General features: G+C 37.6%; 2 protein-coding genes and 1 long non-coding RNA gene across 3 annotated transcripts in view; 2 read left to right on the forward strand and 1 right to left on the reverse strand.

Annotated features, from left to right (window-relative positions):
- Window positions 1–5456, forward strand: part of LOC113633985 (transcription factor 4) — a 150628-nt gene extending 145172 nt beyond the window's left edge. Inside the window, exon 20 of the mRNA XM_027132696.2 lies at window positions 878–5456. The gene's annotated coding sequence lies outside the window, so the exon portion shown is untranslated. The remainder of the gene's footprint in view (window positions 1–877) is intronic.
- Window positions 5457–7710: 2254 nt separating this feature from the next.
- On the reverse strand, window positions 7711–10218 carry LOC125139826. Its single transcript, XR_007138944.1, has 3 exons — window positions 10187–10218; window positions 8123–8211; window positions 7711–7927 (listed from the first exon to the last, which is right to left on the reverse strand). It is a non-coding gene; the product is annotated as an uncharacterized LOC125139826 (long non-coding RNA).
- A 1062-nt stretch (window positions 10219–11280) lies between these two features.
- LOC113633958 (cingulin-like protein 1) overlaps window positions 11281–20165 on the forward strand; it is a 34553-nt gene continuing 25668 nt past the window's right edge. The window contains exon 1 of the mRNA XM_027132657.2: window positions 11281–11442. The gene's annotated coding sequence lies outside the window, so the exon portion shown is untranslated. The remainder of the gene's footprint in view (window positions 11443–20165) is intronic.

Consider the following 20165-nt stretch of genomic DNA (forward strand, 5'->3'; position numbering starts at 1 on the left):
TGCTAGCACATAGAATCAAAGTTTGGGTTTGTGCAGGCTCAGTATATGTGAGGGATAAGTAGATAATATCTTTACAACATGAATACACAGCTAGTAATATGTATGATGTGACATTCTAGAAGTCCCAGAGGCTCTAGAACTCTTTTTATGTCACCGGTTTTCAAAAGTAGCTAAGAAGGTTCTGTCATTTCCACCGACCAGATAGATATAGAAATAAATAAATCACAAAGAGACATTAAGAAACATTTAAAATATTTACCATTATAGTTACAATTGAAATAATTTATATGGTATTACATGAATTTGAAAATATATATATATATATATATATATATATATATATATATATATATATATATATATATATATATATATATATATATATATATATATATATATATATCTCGCAAAAGGTTTTTGCTTAATATTTGAACAAACTCCGGAATTGTATACCTAATTCTTTTCATACAGATGATTTGTTACAGAATAAACAATGCATCATTATTTATTTGTTTGTTTGTTTGTTTATTTTTACCGTACGGTATCCTTTATGTCTCTTTAATAACTGTAGCTTTAAGATACTGAGAAATTGGGTATATTTATGTAGCTGTTCAGCAAAATTGTGTTGGTTGTGTTGCAGTTTTTATTGTGAGTGCATTACTTGCATGTGCATGTGTAAGAATGAACAAACGAAGTCGTTTCAGTCTCATTAATCAAAACATCTCTCTCTCTCTCTCTCTCTCTCTCTCTCTATCTCTCCCATACACGCACACTCTCTCTCACTCTCTCTCCCTCTCTCTCTTTTTCTTTCTATCACTCTCTCATACACACACACTCTCTCCCTCTCTCTCTTGCTCTCTCTCTCTCTCTCTCTCAGATCAAAGCTGCCAGAATTTATGAAAATGATGAGCGACCACTTCCTTTGACGACATCATTTCCTCTCCTGAACGTCTGTTAAACAATCAAATATGACCAGATCAATCAATCAGATTTCTGATGAGTCACCTTATTTTATTCATTCCTCTCCATGTTCCCTTATGTTTCTTTTCTTTTTTTTTAATTCATTTTTTTTATTATTTTTTTTTAAACATAATAATCTTACATATGCATTGGCTATTGGGAAAAAATATCTTCTCTCCATTCCCAATTACAAAAAAAAAAATGAACAGAAATTATTTATGAACTTTTTTAATTTCTTTTATTTTGAATATGTGCAAATGGTTGGGGGATCCTTCAAACATATCATGATGTAAGACGTCCGAAAAGAACCGTTCCGGTTTTTACCGGCAATCTATTTTTTCCGTACCGTGGACAAAAAATCCTCTCGCGCTTTTCTCTTGTGCGAGTAGATTTGTATTATGGTTTCTCAAACTAGAGGGAGAATTAGCCACAACAACAGTGTACAATTTCACAGAAAGGTGTAAAAACTTGCAATAACACTCATTTAAAAAAAAAAAAAAAAAAGTGTACTTCTAGCACAGCGGTTCAAGGAGATGCCACTGTGTGTTTTAAAAGGCGTGTGAGTACAGTGGGACATGAAATGACATTTTAACCAGCAAACTCCCAGGGGAGATGGAGATTTTAAAGAACTTCAAAGGTCATTCCAGCACATTAAACAGATTTTACCTTACATAATGGCGACTATTGCAGAGAATATGCTTTGCTTTTAAGAAGTGTAGATAATGCTATAGTGCAGATTTCAACGCTAATCTCTCCTTACATGTCAGAAAATGGCCACATCCATGTGATCGAACTCACCAAACCGAACCAGTCTTTATTTGTTGTTGTTAGTTTGTTTTCCTTGTTTTTCATCTCTCTCTCTCTCTCCCTCTCTCTCCCCCTCTCTCTCTCTCCCTATTCTCTGTCCTCTCCCCCCTCATCATGCCCCCAGCAAATGCAATTTTAAACATGCTACACCTGTACCAACGTGCCTTTTAGAGTTCATATCATCACACAGTGCGAGAAGGACGTTATCAGAAACATTTTTTAGGATGCAAGCTTAGGAAGAATTGTTAGTCATTAGGTCTATGCAGTCAGGTGTTTTACAGCCTGGGATTTAAAAAAAGTCAAAAGGAAAAAAAACGTATTTTTTGGATAAACTGTATTTAATGTACTGTATGCCTATATGTAATTAGAAGGCGTGTCCTGGACACAGTATCGTGTGTATGTGTGTGTGTGTGTGTGTATATATATACACACACATATATATATATATATATATACGATTCTTAGTCCTGCCCCGAGTTCACCTTAAACCCCGCTCACCCTTAAAGCTCACAGTTTCCATTGACACGTCTGTTATCAAGCGTTGTATTATAGCTTATTACCTGCTTTTTATGAATATTGGCTTGTCCGTGAGCCGCTGTAGTCTTCAGTACAAATGTGTTGTTGTATGTGTAAAAAAATGACTCTTCTTTCTCTTTTTTAAAAATCTTTATCTCTTATTCTTTGTCTGTTTTTGGGTTCTGTTTAAAAAAGAAAAAAAAATAAATAAAAAAAAGAAAGAAAGAAAAAGGGGAAAAAACGTGTACAGCCGTATGAGATTTAACAGCGGCTCCTGCTTTTTTCTGTGTTTTTTTATTTTCTTCTCCAATCAACACGAGGCACTGAAACTGGAAAAAAATCTATTAGAAAATCAATATATATAAATGTAGAAATATATACAATATATAAAAAAATGTTGTTTTCAAAAGGAGAGATTGATGCAGAACGGTTTCTGTGTTTCTGGGTTTTTTCCCCGAAGAGCTCTGATGCATCAGTGTTCATTTTAAAAAGAGTGAGACGTGACTTTGTAGTGATCCGATGTGTCATGTGACAGTACGGAAGCCTCTGCAGGACAAAAAGGATCAGAGCCCAGCTCGCTGGCTGGTTACAGAAACAGACATTTGTACATTTTATGCAACAAATGCAAACTCAAACCATTATTTTGAAATTGTGTATGTAAAAGTTATATTTTTACATGTAGACTGTTGTTATTTTGTGTTTAGATAAAACATTGTATCGGTTTCTCTTTTTCTTTCTTTCTTCCTTTCTTTCTTTCTTTCTTTCTTTCTTTGTTAAAAAGGCGAAAAAGTAACAGTAACTCTGTGTGTTGAAAAAAACGTGTCACATTTGAAATCGTAGTACGGTCAAAAAGCTTCAAACATTGTTTATATTGCTGGGAACTTTTTCCCTTTTTTTATTTATTTTTTTTTTAAAGAGAACACAAGGTTGGAAAGCAAAGGTATATAATATTTGTCTCAATCTTTATGATCATGACATTGCCATGTTTAATTGTACTTTTTTGAAGAGATGTGTGTAAATAGTCAGTCAGGGTTTAGGTCATTTTGGTTACTGCAGACAGCAAAGTAACATGGTTTTAGATTCAAACCCAGCAGTTTTATTTTTTTTGTTTGTTTGTTTTGTTTTCTTCATGGCCAGGTGTAATAATAAATGACTCTGCTGTCCATCCATGTCAGCAATCAACACAAGTTCAGTCCTTTTTGTAATGTACTAAAGAACAGAATAATTGGCACAAGTCAGTTTAACATGGTGCTTCAAAGCAGACATTTGCCCACGAGCTCTTTAAAATGGCTAAAGAACGACTTTTTTTTGTTTGTTTTGTTAAAAGTCGTAGGTTTCTGGTACAGAACGTTTGTTTTTTATATCTTTAGATTATTTCGCAGTTAAGACGTGCTTTCAAAGGTGACATTACTGTAACACTGCAGTGTTTCATCACGTAATAGAGACACTACAACAGCACTGAGAAGCATTGAGCGAGTTTTCAAGGAAATGTGGGAAGTAAGAATTCTTTTTTTTTTTTTTTTGCAAGGGCAATTCTTTAATACCAGGAAAAAGATCAATTGTGCCACAGATTTTTCAATTATTTTCTGATTGTTTTCTCACTCTCTTTGTTCATGTTGTGTATATATATATTTTTTGTTCATATTCATTTTATAGCTTGTCATAAAACACAAGCTGCAACACAGTGTTCTCCACTGACCATTTACCCACACCTCCCATCCCAACACACACACATACACACCAAAAAGCATCTGTTTTCTAATTAGAAAAATAAAGGTGGTGGAGCAGGAGCTTTAGATTTTTTTTTCCTTTCAGGAAAAAACTTCTGTCACTGCCAAAAGCACTCTGGAAAAAATGTCAGTATTTGTAGTTTAATTACAGTGTAATAAAATATTTTGGTCCAGGGTGAGATTAATCACCATCACTCCAGCTGTAAGATTTCTGACTGGAAATATTCAACACTTTTTAGCCTCCACGCCTATTTCAATTCTCCTGAAAATAACAACAAATATTTACATCAATACTGAAAACATAAGCCTATTTCCATTTGTCTTCAGTTTTTCTTTTGTTCCATTGAACAGTGACCCTCGTCATACGCACATCTGTGGACGTCTTCCATGATGGTTTTCTTTTCAGTTTGAGGTAAAGCTCATTTCCTGATTCACTCAAAGACCTTTAAAGTATCAAAAAGGTGAAAATAAACAGAAAATAAATCACGAACAAGCACAAAATGAACACAAATGTAAATCACAGACAAAAAAACAACCAGTTAATTGTTACTTTCCCATTTTTACATGTTCATTTCAGAGTATTAAAGTCATGTGTAATTGTATAAAAAAAAAAATCGAAATGTGGCCTTTTTTTATTCTTGTTACTTGTGATGCATTTACATGAAGAAAATACAATAAGCAGATATTTCCCATAAACCAGTGCCTGGCTTTTTGTTATAAAACCTTTTTTTTTCTAGAGCTCTTTTGCTATAAATTAGACTAGCACACCCGATTATAAAAGGAGAAATGATTACTAAATTATACATATTTGGCATTTTTTTTTTTTTTGCAGGGGCAATCGTTTTATATCAGGAATATTGACAAAGTAAGGAAAGAGAAGATAACCAGCCGAAAAGGCAAACTCCGAAGTATTCCACTTTTATTGGAATAATGTGAAAAGAAAAAAAAAACACATTTTATTTTACTATTTAATGTTTTGGTTTGTGTTACTCAACAAGACGAAGCTATATGGTGTGAAATCGAGGGGACAAGCGGATCCATCGAAAAGCCCGAGCAGTGGTTCAAAAATATTTAAAGTATACAACAGTTACACCTTTTTTCCAAACGTGTGGCTGTGTGCCTCAAGCCTTTTATTATCATTTGTATGTCCTTTTTTTGTTGTTTTGTTTATATTCTTTTTTTAATGTCTTACTGTTCCTGTTGTTTATTTTTTTTTTTTTCAATTTGAATTCTGTTTATTATATTATAATTATTATTGTCATTGTTATTGTTGTTCCTTGTTTTAAGACTAGTATCAGTGTGTAAACGGATTGTGTGCTGGAGTTTTCTCTTCGAGCCAGCTCATCCTCGGCCATTTGCCTGTCAGTTTTCATCTTGTAGTTAATCAATGAAGTCATGTACATGACCATTCTGTAGCAATAAATGTGCCATTTTTATAACCGACCGCTTACATGGCTGTTGTTTTATTATTATTTCTTCACTGCCAAACTACCTCATTTTGTGACTGTAGAGCAAAGTATAATATTTAAAACACTGATATTTTTCGATACGGTCATAAAGAGTGCTTATAAAAATCTTTCTATATACAGTACAGTATAGTCTTTTGTCCATCTCCCAAAAGCAGGTAAATAGGCAATGCTAAATTGCCCCCAAGTGTGAACGTATAATATGTGTGTATTGTGTATGTGGGACACTTGTGTCCCATCCTTGGTGTCTTCCCACCTCTCCAAAACTCAATGTTTTGGAATAAGCTTTGGATCCAACACAACTTTTACCAGGATAATGCGGCTAACAAAGATGAATTATTTAATCAATGTGGGTCAATTTGTTTTTAATGTTTCGGTTAAAATTAGGATTATGGGCTTGGAGTATTAACAAGTGTGTATTAAGGTTTGGATCCTGATTAAGGGTAGATTAATGATCTATGGTTGTGATTTGCAATAAGGTTTATTTTATATTAAAGGTTATACTTAAGGCTTAAGAGGTTAAGGTTTGGATGTGAGGTTACTGTTGGGGTGTCAAGACACAATGACTCATTTTTCCATGACAGGAAAGGTGTGTATGCGAAGAGCCATGACTTCATATGCAGATTGCCTCCAGTCTTCTTTGTAATTCTGGTGTGATTTTGCTTTCAGGGCTTTCAAATGATGTCATTGATTTTCTACATGTGTGAGCAGAGCCAGTGGTTTAGCAGTACACATAGACTCATCCCATAAACACGGATATCTGCCGTCTTTCACCTGTTACACCATGTCCCAATAATCGGGAATGCAATGTACGGGAATTGTAATTATGCAGTGAAATCTGTCGGAGGAAACATTTAAGTAAATGGGTTTTATAGTCAAAAATATACTAAAATGACATAAATATGTACATTTGCGGACTTCGTGGCTCGTCTATGGTTATTTTTCACACGTGTAGCCTTACATGAGCTGTTTAGAATAACACATTGGGACAGAACATTTTCCCCAGAAGAAACGAATACCTAATTATTACTACATATTCTAATCATACAGATAAGACTTTCTATATTTTGGTCAGATGGATTTGAACCCAGTCCCTTGAGATCACACTGTGATAACAAGTGCATACACATGCAGGACCAATATTACTGACACAGTAGCGGTTACATACATACAGTATATATCGCCTGTTTTCTATATCTCACTTGTTATAAAATATTTGGGTGTAGTAAAAACTGTTCAATAGCAACTGTAAAAAATAAACTAAATAGAAAAAATGTTGCCAAGATGGAGTCTTGGCAATTTCAGGTTTTATTAGTGTAATAAAATCTCAGACACATGTCCTGTAATATTGGAAGAGTTTTTGTTCTATCGATATTCAAGTAACAAGAAACTTTTTGAGCTTATTCATTAATTAATTTCCCTTTCACTTTTCCTGGTGGAGGTTACACTGATAACAGGCTGAGAAGGTCAATCCAGGTTTCTCTATCACCATTAAACAGATTCCAGCTCATCCTTGGGATCCCCAGATGTTCCTACACCAACTGTGAGATACAGTTTGGTGATGTGAGTGTTTTTTTTTTACTTTAGTTTATAATTTAGTCTCCCAAAGCTCTCAATTCTCCTTTTAATTAACCTGCTCTCAGTCCTACAAACGTTCCCACTCCTCTACTTGTTCCTGCTCCTTTGTCTGCTTCACTTTTTTTTTTCCTGCTTCCCATCCTTTACCTGCTCTTATTCAAACACCTGTTCCTATTCTTCTGCCATTTCCTTGTCTTACTATCCTCCTGGGTTCCTACTCTTCTGCCTGTTTCCAATCCTCTACCTGCTCCTCGTCCTCAGCCCACTATTCAATTCGATTTTACTTGTATAAAGCTTTTAACAATGGACATTGTCTCAAAGCCGCTTCACAGAACAGAAAATTTCAATGTAGATTTATTTGCATTTATTCCTAATTATCACTAATGACTGTGGCAAGGAAAAACTCTTAGATGGTAGAGGGAGAAACCTTGAGAGGAACCAAATTCAAAAGAGAACCTCATGCTCATTTGGGTGACACTGAAGTAAATTGTTATACACCGGAGAGTGTTTTTATAAATACTGTCCTTTCTCCTGTTTAGAGCTCCTGAGCAACTCATAAATTAGCTCATCATCTGAACTCATTATAGATTCACCACCACAACATCCTCCTTGCCGAAGCCTTTAAATGCTCAATGATGGAGATGCAACGTATGTAGTTTGTTATTTTGTGTTTTAATTAAGAGGTGGTTCTTCTCAAAATCCTCTTGGTGTTGGCAACTTCTCTTCGAAAGTCCGAAATCTTCATGAAGAGGAATCCAACTTGAGCTGGTACATCTTAAGATGCCTCTGGATCCTCACGGGGTTGTGCCTCGTCTCAATGAAGGTCCAAAATCTTCATGAAGAGGAACACAACTGGAGCTAGTACAATCTCTATATGCCTCGGGATGGGTAGAAAAAAGGAAAAAAAAGTGGAGAGGAATTAGTGTAGCAGCTGTTCATAATATTAGCAAGCACAAGATGATAATGCTATTCTTCTTCTATCTTCTCCTACTCCTCCTTTACCCATTTCCCATCCTCATACTGTACTACTGCTCATCCTACTCCAGCTCCTCCTCTATTATTTACCTGCTCAATCTACACATACACCAGTTTCCACTCCTCCACCTTTGTTCCTATCCTCTTTCTCAAAAATGAGGTGCTGTTTGAGCTGAACTCTGTGTATGACAAATAACATGAGCAAAAATATGTGAAATACAGTAGATATGTTAAACAACCGTGTTAAACGCACTACTGAATTCCGGCATATCTCACGTCACATTGTCTATAGCTCTTCTTGTAGACTATAAATAAATCAAGGTCACACAAAAATGTAAACCACTGTGAATTATAGCAGAACCATCTAATTACCTTGGTATGTTCTGTATGATGTTACATCCTCATGCACAGCAGTGAAAAATGAAAAATGTATAGAATGGCAGCAATGTTCTTTCAAATACAAGTACAAGTAAACCCCGACTTAATAATCTTTGCTGATTAAAAAAAAACAAACAAAAAAAACAAACAAACATTCAAAATAGATTTAATAAGGATTTTTGCCTTACTCCAGGAGAAATCGGTTGGGACGCGACGATCTAAAATGCTGACAATGCACCATGACATTATAATACTTACATGTACTGTACAGTGCACACCAATTTCATCCTCATGGTGGTGTATTATGTAATGTATGAGACAAATAGTGGTATGTTAAGAACTGTGTTAGTGCGTGAGAGAAGTGGTACGTTACGGGTTGGTGTGCGAGAGGTATTCAAGGGTTTGGTAGTGTTTGAGAAAAGAGTTCTTGTGATAAGGACTGTGTAAATGTTTGAGCGAAGTTCCAGGGTGTCAACTACTGTGTGGAATGTGTGAGAAAAGTGTACATGTGTTTGGTAGAGTGTCATAAGTGAGAGAAGTTCTGCGGTGATAAATAGTGTGTGGAATGTGTGAGAAAATTGGTTGTTTGTCAAGTTAGAAGAAGAAGAAGAAGAAGTCGTCTTATTTTGTCACATATAGATTAAAGCACAGTGAAATTCTTTCTTTGCATATCCCAACTTCTGTAGAGGTTGGGTTCAGAGCACAGGGTCAGTCATAATACAGCGCCACTGGAACAGTGAGGGTTAAGGGCCTTGCTCAAGTGTGTGTGTGTGTGTGTCTGTGTGTGTGTGTGTGTGTGTGTGTGTGTGTGTGTGTAAGTGAGAGAGAGAGTGAGTGTGAGAGAAAGAGAGAAAGTGTGTGAGAGTGTGTATGTGTGTGTGAGAGAGCGAGAGAGAGAAAGAATGCGTGTGAGAGAAAGTGTGTGTGTTTGTGTGTGTGGGGGGGGTGTGTCTGTGTTCAGTAGAGTGTTTGTATCAGTTGAGTGTGTGTGAGTGTGTGTGTGATCAGTAGAGTGTGTATGTGTTCAGTAGTGTGAATGTGTGTTCAGTAGTGTGTGCGTATGTGAGTGTGTTCAGTAGAGTGTGTGATCAGTAGAGTGTGTGTGTTCAGTAGTGTGTGCGTATGTGAGTGTGTTCAGTAGAGTGTGTGATCAGTAGAGTGTGTGTGTTCAGTAGTGTGAATGTGTGTTCAGTAGTGTGTGCGTATGTGAGTGTGTTCAGTAGAGTGTGTGATCAGTAGAGTGTGTGTGTTCAGTAGTGTGAATGTGTGTTCAGTAGTGTGTGTGTATGTGAGTGTGTTCAGTAGAGTGTGTGTGTGATCAGTAGAGTGTGTGTGTGATCAGTAGTGTGAATGTGTGGTCAGTAGTGTGTGCGTATGTGAGTGTGTTCAGTAGAGTGTGTGATCAGTAGAGTGTGTGTGTTCAGTAGTGTGAATGTGTGTTCAGTAGTGTGTGCGTATGTGAGTGTGTTCAGTAGAGAGTGTGTGTGTGATCAGTAGAGTGTGTGTGATCAGTAGTGTGAATGTGTGTTCAGTAGTGTGTGCGTATGTGAGTGTGTTCAGTAGAGAGTGTGTGTGTGATCAGTAGAGTGTGTGCGTGTGTTCAGTAGTGTGTGCGTATGTGAGTGTGTTCAGTAGAGTGTGTGCGTGTGTTCAGTAGTGTGTGTGAATGTGAGTGTGTTCAGTAGAGTGTGTGTGTGGGGGGGGGTCCCTGACTGTACCCACATCCCACATTCCTTAAATATTTTCTGCATTAAGATCCGAAACTCGGCGTCTCACCAAACATGGCGATGCCACGACTCCACACCACACCACACCACAGCACACCACAGCACAGCGTATGTGAGTGTGTTCAGTAGAGTGTGTGATCAGTAGAGTGTGTGTGTTCAGTAGTGTGAATGTGTGTTCAGTAGTGTGTGTGTATGTGAGTGTGTTCAGTAGAGTGTGTGTGTGATCAGTAGAGTGTGTGTGTGATCAGTAGTGTGAATGTGTGGTCAGTAGTGTGTGCGTATGTGAGTGTGTTCAGTAGAGTGTGTGATCAGTAGAGTGTGTGTGTCCAGTAGTGTGAATGTGTGTTCAGTAGTGTGTGCGTATGTGAGTGTGTTCAGTAGAGAGTGTGTGTGTGATCAGTAGAGTGTGTGTGATCAGTAGTGTGAATGTGTGTTCAGTAGTGTGTGCGTATGTGAGTGTGTTCAGTAGAGAGTGTGTGTGTGATCAGTAGAGTGTGTGCGTGTGTTCAGTAGTGTGTGCGTATGTGAGTGTGTTCAGTAGAGTGTGTGATCAGTAGAGTGTGTGTGTTCAGTAGTGTGTGCGTATGTGAGTGTGTTCAGTAGAGTGTGTGATCAGTAGAGTGTGTGTGTTCAGTAGTGTGAATGTGTGTTCAGTAGTGTGTGCGTATGTGAGTGTGTTCAGTAGAGAGTGTGTGTGTGATCAGTAGAGTGTGTGTGATCAGTAGTGTGAATGTGTGTTCAGTAGTGTGTGCGTATGTGAGTGTGTTCAGTAGAGTGTGTGTGTGATCAGTAGAGTGTGTGTGTGATCAGTAGTGTGAATGTGTGTTCAGTAGTGTGTGCGTATGTGAGTGTGTTCAGTAGAGTGTGTGTGTGTTCAGTAGAGTGTGTGTGTGTGTTCAGTAGTGTGTGTGAATGTGAGTGTGTTCAGTAGAGTGTGTGTGTGGGGGGGGGGGGTCCCTGACTGTACCCACATCCCACATTCCTTAAATATTTTCTGCATTAAGATCCGAAACTCGGCGTCTCACCAAACATGGCGATGCCACGACCCCCCCCACACAGCACAGCACAGCACAGCACAGCACAGTGCAGTAACTTGTTCCGCTGAGAAACTGGGCAGTGGCACATAAGCAGCGCTGGAAGCTACACCAGCAGAACGGAAACTACGTATCAGTGACGTGTGACGTTTCTAAACAGGTGCGTCAGGTGTCGCCGCGCCAAGGTGTCAAAGTCAAGCTGAGCCGGTGACTCGCGCACAGAGCGCGTGCTGCTGCAGCCTCCTCACACACAAGCTACAGTTTTATTAAGGTAAAGTAAATTAACTTTGTCTTTTAAACCTGGCTAACTTACAGTATTGGGGAAATTATTCATAAATCAACAAAGGGAATATACGGCGAGGAAAATAAATAAATAAATAACTAAAACTTTTTTCAGTGTGTAACACAAAAAAACCCACAAAAACTTTTTAGCCAGTTAGCATAATGTATTTAATGTAAATGGTTTTTTTTTTACTCTAGTGTCTGTGTGTGTGTGTGTGTGTGTGTGTGTGTGTGTGTGTGTGTGTGTGTGTGTGTGTGTGTGTGTGGTTGGATGTGAATGTGTGTGTGTGTTCAGTAGAGTGTTTGAATGTGTGTGTTCAGTAGAGTATGTGTGTGAATGTGTGTGTTCAGTAGAGACTGTGCGTGTGGTTGAATGTGAATGTGTGTGTTCAGTAGTGTGTGTGAGAATGTGTGTGTGTTCAGTAGCGTCTGTGTATGTGTGTGTTCAGTAGCGTCTGTGTATGTGTGTGTTCAGTAGTGTGTTTGTGTGTGTGTTCAGTAGTGTGTTTGTGTGTGTGTTCAGTAGTGTGTGTATGTGTGTGTTCAGTAGTGTGTGTGAATGTGTGTGTTCAGTAGTGTGTGTGTGTGTGTGTGTGTGTGAATGTGTGTGTTCAGTAGAGACTGTGCGTGTGGTTGAATGTGAATGTGTGTGTTCAGTAGTGTGTGTGTATGTGTGTGTTCAGTAGCGTGTGTGTATGTGTGTGTTCAGTAGTGTGTGTGTATGTGTGTGTTCAGTGGCGTGTGTGTGTGTGTGTGTTCAGTAGTGTGTGTGAATGTGTGTGTTCAGTAGAGTGTGTGGCTGTATTTTCCTGTAGTTCTTCCTGCACACCTGATTTAACTCGACCCATTAACACACTCTTTAGGGAGGTTATAGTCTAATAAAGTCTATTATAGTGTTGTGTGTTAGTGCAGGATACAGAACGTGTTCCCTCTTTAACACACTGTGCATGAAGCTAATAGTGTGTTTGTTACAGTATGTGGAACAGAGTTTGTAATACAGGAGCACGCTGGAACACACACACACACACACACACACACACACACACACACACACACACACACACACACCCTTACAGGTGTGTTAATGAGATGTTTTCTGCCATGTGACAAACCCACTTCACCGTCCCGATGAGAATATATAACTGTTTCTCTTCATTTTAAATAGTTCAAGTCTGACCTCCTCATATGGTTTATGATCCTTCGTGATTTGGAAGTTGACGTACTGTAAGAGACGTGATGTCACCATGAGCTGGCAACGTTTTATCAGTTCGTTAAGTCCAATTAAACCTAGTGCATCCGAGAGTTTTATGTTTAATTGGCCAAAGACAAAAGACCTTTCCTTCTACTTAACGATATTCTGGTCGGAGCTGTTTGAGAAATCCTCACATGATTCATCGCTTCCACGTCACAGTAACAGAATATCTGAACATTCCATTTAGTGACACTTTTTTAATTGAAGCATTTTATTGACTGACACCTAAATCTGACTCATTTATATCATCCCTCTTGCTTTCAGTCAGTAATCCACTCTTTTCATACGGATGGAATAAAAATAGTTTTAATCGTCTTTGCATCCTGTAACCACACCTCAGGAGAATAACCTGTCTTTTCAATGCAAGACTGCATTTTATGTCTTCTTGGGGTGTGTGTGTGTGTGTGTGTGTGTGTGTGTGTGTGTGTGTGTGTGTGTGTGTGTGTGTGTGTGTGTGTGTGTGTGTGTGTGTGTGTGTGTGTGTGTGTGTGTGTGTGTGTGTGTGTGTGTGTGTGTGATTTGCATTGAGTTGTGGTTAGTAGCTTGTCAAAGCATCAGCACAATATCTAAACATACATCTAGGTTTCTTTCTTTCTTTCTTTCTTTCTTTCTTTCTTTCTTTCTTTCTTAATGATTATTAGAACATTTTCTGTGAGTGAACATGCAGGTTCAGTTTGGTCCTGGTGTCTTATTTTAGTATAAACCTCTAGACTGTTCTACGCTCCTTTATTCCAGCATGAACAGGTATGATAGAAAGTAATAAAACAGCAGTAGTTTATTACTTGGGGTTGTTAAGGTTCATTATGAATCGTTTTTAGGAGTTAAGCTCAAATTTGCTCAGATTCTATCCTGTAGCAGGTGATCGTAGGCTACGGCTAGAACGTTGTGCGTTCAGCCGTCTAAGGTTTCGCCTTGTTGTCAGGAAGACGCAAGGTTTAATCTTTGCGATGCCAGAGTGATCTTGTCTATGTGTGACGGTTCAAAAAGTCTTAATGTTTTGTGGTTATAAAACAAGGTAACAGTGTGAAATATGATCAAATTTTTCCATACAGTTACTCGTTGTGTTGTAAATTCTTTTAAGCATGGACGGGAAATCTAAAGTAGAAGATCATTTCTGTCTGTGATTCACATTTAATATGTGATTCGACATGGTGTGGTGATCTTTAAAGGTAATATAATAGACTTAAGTGTGGAGAAGTTCCTCAGGCATGAGCTGGTTGTTCCATCAAGTAGTCATCCATTCATACATATGCTACTTGGCAGTTTAAAGCTCAGCATCTGCACACACCTTGCATTGTCTGCATTTACTTTCTACTATTTCATCCCCTATGTCTATAATACCTATTTTACCTGTTCATAGCGTTTGCCGATCACGCCCTCATACTGTTGCTGGCAATAAACTGCTAAGAGAAGAAGTCAGAGGAACAGAATGTGGAAATGTTCCTGACTTGCTGGGTTACGTCGACTCTTATGATGTTGTATACACTCCCTCTCCTTCCCACAAAAGACAATACACTATTATTTTTATACCCCAGCGACTCTATAGAAACCGGGTTGTGTTGTCAACAGTTTGGCAGCGACAGATTTAGGGCTGTACTGGTACAGTATAACAGACACATGATGGCAGGAAACATTATAATCTATAGTGATCCTTCTAACAATTTTTTTTAATTAAATAGACTGTATTGTCCGTTTGCATGTGTTCAGTATTCAGTTGATTTCACTGTAGCTTCAGATATCTGTTCTTGACTGACAGGACTGGAACCCGATGCCTTCTCTCACTGTGGTTGAATTTTCATAGCCTGGCCATTCTCGTCTGACCGCCGTTTTTTGCACCATTTTCCAACACAAAAATCCCAAGAGCACTGCATTGCTGACGTATTGGCTGACTGGATACTTACGTAAATAAGCGACAGATTTGACAATAAAGTAGCAGATGAGTGCATATAATATATAATATATGTGTATATATAATCAGTTCACACTGAGTAGATTCGGTCATCCTTAGCACTTAGCACTTCATAGTGAAGTTCTTGCCTGGTGAACATCTTTAGTTGAACGTTGCTGACACTTTAATTCTATGCTTATATCAGAATACAAATATCAGAATATTCTGTGCAAAAAAAATAGAAGCTTCTTATTTAGGAAAACAAAATATTGGTCATAAACTTGTTTGTGAATCCCGGTGTGTACTGTATTAATGCATGTGACACAAGTCATTTATTAATATGTTTTTATATTGAAGGTAAAATTAATTAAGTTTTTTGGTCAGTGAGGTATACAGGTACAACAGAACATGGGACTAGACGGCACACTGGGGCTTTTACTTTCCTAGTGATCTGCCTAGCCCTGTGAAATGCATCATGAAGAATAGTGATAGGATCAGCAAATGACCAAGGGGGTATTCTTTTCACTCCTTTCAAGACAAATGATTGCTTCACTATGAGGAATGGAAAGCATTTTGCTAATTGATTTAAACATTGCTGTGTACCTGCCGGCGGCAGCCCGGGTTTTTGTCACACGCCTGCATGACTTTAGTGTTTTTTTCTGGTACCACCCATTCGCTCTGTTACGCTGTTTTATTTAGGACATGAAAATAGACAGGTGTGTTTGTATCTCAGGTGAATGCTAGGCTTCTCTGACACGTGTTCCTCCCTAAGAGGGAATTTGTGGCATGCCGATCCATCACTGTCCCCACCTGCTTTTTACATCCTCACCGGTCTTCATCCCTGTTTTTGTGCTTTCCAAAGTGTATTCATGACCGTGGCTGTATACGTATCTAACAAAAATAAGTTAAGGGTGTTTGCTATTGTTGCATTTATTGTTGTTTCTTGTAATTCTATACGATCGGTGTGAAGCCTTGCCTCATGTTATCGGTTCTCCGACCACCGCTTGGCAACTGTTGCTATTGTACATAACTGTACAAGACTAGGTTCTTCTAACAACAGTAACCAAGCACAGGATCAGTCAGTAGCCATTCACAGATTTATGGATGTTTATGATGATTTTTGCCTTGAATTAAGTCATTATTTTTACACAATAGTTAATCCGATTCCGTTTTGAAACGAATCTCAGATTGTTTTCAGCTATGAAAGGATCGATCATTAATAATAAATTTAAATAATAAATATAAATTAGACAAAATAACTTCATACAGTTTATACTAAATAGTTAATTCTAATACAAATTGTCTTATTTACTTACTTTAACTTGTCTATTTTCTTTATACTGTTCCAACCTGGAACCGAAATGGACCTAATTGACTTAATTTATTTTACAATAGCTTATTAATATCTTACTTCAAGATGAATTTTTATTATTATTATTAATAATAATATTGTGACCCAGTGTTGAGTAAAAAAACAGTTCAGGTCAGTACCTTGCAGCGAGAACCACCATTACAGATGGATATATCACCAACAGAAAAGTTCGAGGGGGGTGAATACTTGCGCAAGGCAATGCATTCAGTTACCTTGGGTAACGTACAGTAAAGCAGTCCAAATGCTCACATTACCTTTTATAATGATTATCACGTAACTAGAGACGGAGGCACAATGTTACAAGCTTTGTACCCAGGAGGAATGTTGTAAATAAATACTCGGTGTCATTTTGATGTGCTGTAACTGAAGTATGCTTAAAATGAAGGTGTTGTTAGGGTCTGGTATGTCAGCATAGCACATGGCTAAGACTGACACACGTTTCATTCAGTTTTCTAACATTCCATCACGTCTCCTTTATTTGTAATGCAAACAAAAATAGTTTAAGTCAAGAACTTAATAGATGAGAGCAGGAAAACTCTGGGCTTACACGAGTCTCTAATTGAGCTTTTTTGAGTCTATTTTTGTGTAGACAGGTGGTAGCATCACTAGCGTCATTTAAGCTGCTTGTAAGTAGAAAAGCTGTTTTGTTGACTAGCAAAGTGGCACTAAGTGCTTTAGTGGTCCCTGTTGGTTTTTGTGCTAGCGAGAGTATTCGGACCTTGGGGACTTGACATACTCCTCATTATGCTTGGACTGTATTTTGCTCCACTTATGAGTTGCTAAACATAAAAATGCGGCTCTTTTGTCTAGTTTGAGTCGTACACCAGCCTTCTAAAGTGAAAGTACGGCTCCGCGTTCACGTATTAACGAATACAGGCTGATCATAAGTTTTAGAGTTGTGTGTTGCAGTGCAATTATCATATGATATCTAATGTAATGATGTCATTTAGGTTGATGCATATTGTTTATTCTGTGATTACCTTTATTTAATGCATTGAATCCCCCCCCCCCCCAAATATTAACATGACTTAGAATAGAAGTCTGTAAGGCAACAGGTCAAATTAGTGACATCGTGTAAATTGTGCTAATTATCCGATTTTTATTATTCGCTTGTCAATTCAGCCTGTAGCGTTTTACTTATTAGTTTGTTACCTGCATGGAAAACAGGTTGCCTGATATTTTTCACTTTCTATTATCATAGAAATTGGCCCAAAGCCCATTTATTTTCTCAACAGTATTTTCCATGTATAATTGGAGCTTCTGTGTTCAGGACAATGAAGCACTTACACTTTCTTAGGCTGAGGTTTGTAAGACCTTTCACTGGGAAACCTTTTGATGAACAGTGAATTTCTAGCATCACCACATAGCTCCATTCTTAGTGCACAGCAATGCTGACAGTGTGAGGTTGTGTGTCCTTCATTTGTAGGTGTTTATAAAGCATACCCATACATTTACTGTGTTTCCTGAGTGACCAGGATCCTGTTTTTAGTTTTGAGAGCTCCTTAAAATCTGAACGTTATGTTCTTACACCATTTAGCACAGCAGTAAAATCTTCTAGTGACCTAATTATTCACTTCTGCATGATGGGGTTAAAGTCAATTAAAACACACTTTCTGACCATATTTGCTAAAGAGCTCTGATTATAGCCTGATTATTATCCGGATGAGACATGAAACCAAATAGTACATTTTTACCTGTAGAGTGTGCTTAAGATTTCAGGTGTGGTTTAGGTGTGGCAGCAGGGACATCACGCTCAAACATTTCCTGTAGGAGGGAGTATCACACAGAAAAAAAAAAGAAAAACTAAAAAAAAAAAAAAAAACAGAGACGGTCTGTCTAGACACCAATGCATACAGATAGATGCTTAGGTCTCGGTATGAATCATACTGTAGATTAAATCATGTCTTTCAGTGCTTCTTTTTAGATTTTAGCTGTTGAGTAAACATATTTTATCCTATTGTTTAATCTCCTGAATATACCTTTAATATACTTCATAATAACTGATCTGTATCGTATTGATCTGTATTGTAAAATTTGCCTCAGCTGCTGAAGTCACTTTAGAGTCCTCTCCTGGCAAATGAGGATGATGAAGGTTAATAGGCTAAATTAGGCCTGAGGCCCTTTTGTGACCTTCCTATTATATCAGAACTGTAAACAGATTATTAGAATACCTGAGATTATGAAGTAATGACTGAACGTTTCTTTGAGAGTGAATCGCAAGGTTGACTTTTAATCACCTCAAAATTTAGATTTTTTATTTTTTTTGCTTGAACCATTTGAAGTAGAACATTTGCCTCAGGAACTAAACTCATTTCTATATAATCATCCAATTAAGCAATGCTACAAACACATCGATGCCCAAGAAATGATTCAGTTTTAAGCCAGATGTAATTTCACAAGGTGTTGCAGATTACTGATCTAACTCATGTCATTTGTTTTGTTTAAACATGTCGCAACTAATAGCTTCAAATGTTTTTACCTTGAAGTTTATGGCAAAAAGCCGCACCTTCCTTTTTTTTTTTTCATGGTTCTACAGATTATTTTATCTGTGTTCCTGTGCTCTGTCGGAATCCTTTGCACATGCCACATACTATAGAGAGCAGAGACCTTTGCCCTCTAGGATGTGGTATGGCGCTTTTGTGTGATCACTCAAGACCATTTGTTTTTAATTGCCCTGGGTTATTTAACTTTCGCAATCATTCTCTTCACATACCATGTGGCACTCGAATTCTTTCCTTTCCTCAATTGCAGTACATGTGAGAAATATGAAAATGGCTGTAATGGTCATGTAATTTAAATCAGTAATGCTTTACATTAATGTTTCCTTTACTGAATAACTGAAAAGCATTAATATGCCAGAATATCATGAACATAGTTACAAACAACTTGCAGAATTTGAGATCAGACTTTAGTAAGTTTATGCAAGCAGAACAATCATATAACAAAGCATTGATCAGCATAGGCAGCTATACGTTAACATTGAATTCAGAACATTGTTAGCAGAATTTTCTTTGCATAACCTATGCAAAGATCAACACAGGTAATCAATGCAGTTTATGTTAATTAGCCTAGTGGTTAAGGTGTTGGGCTGCCAATCGGAAGGTCATGAGTTCGAATCCCAGGTCCGCCAAGCTGCCACTGCTGGGCCCCTGATCAAGGCCCTTAATAGTCAATTGCTCAGTTGTAGAAACTGAAATAAAATGTAAGTCACTCTGGATAAGAGTGTCTGCGAATCTTTGTACTCCCGAGTCAGACATTTTATTACATTATTATAGTATGTTATTAAGGATAGATGATTGCATAAATGTAATTTGGCCAGAGTTGTAGTTGTTCTTTTGATAACAATAATAATAATAATAATCTTATTCTATTATTAATAGAATAGTAATTAATAGAAATAAAAATTTATTGGACCCCATTAGCAATTGGTTTAACAAAATACTGTCAAATAATACAACCAACAAACTGAAGTTTTCAATCGTTTCACATTCGGAGGAAAAAGGGGAAGGTTTGCTAAATTCTGCTGACCACTTTGCAAACAGGAATACATTTTCAATACTTGGCCTTTGTGAGGTCTTGGCAGTTAAAGCTAATGACAAGTCAAAAAAACAACCAACATGCTTTTCAGCACAGTAAAAGCTGCCACGGAAAACGGCAATAACAACAGATCTGATCTGGGAACGAAATTGCGTGATTCATCATTAGAAAGGCCTGGAACGTGAAAGAGAAAGACAGAAACGTGTAGCCAAATTGTCCCGTGGCTAAATCTACAAGCTGCAGTCTGCATCCGAATACAGCAAAAAAAGTGACGAGATAAACGACTAGTCATGTCCAACTGATGGAAAACAGGAGGGGTGCTAGGCTTTTGGCTGCACAGTATGATTAATACTGACCAATCAAACATGACATTTTCAGTACCACATGGTACTTGCTTAAAACATTAAATGCTATAAAACTTTGGACGAACAGGTGTTTAATAATTTGTTTGGGAAATCTGTTATTAATAAGGAAAGAGGAGCAGATTGCTGTATAGTTGACCAGGAGGAAAAGGCCATTTACAATCATAAACTAGACATATACATGTCGTGTCTCCTAGAAACGGTGAACAAGGGCGTTTTCTGGAATTTGTTCGGGAGGAGAAGTGACTCTTGGAACAAATTCCTCTCAAATGAGTTGTTTTGTCGTAGCAACAATCAGAAA

The sequence above is a fragment of the Tachysurus fulvidraco genome, chromosome 21 (genome assembly GCF_022655615.1).
Source record: "Tachysurus fulvidraco isolate hzauxx_2018 chromosome 21, HZAU_PFXX_2.0, whole genome shotgun sequence".
Lineage (NCBI taxonomy): Eukaryota > Metazoa > Chordata > Actinopteri > Siluriformes > Bagridae > Tachysurus > Tachysurus fulvidraco.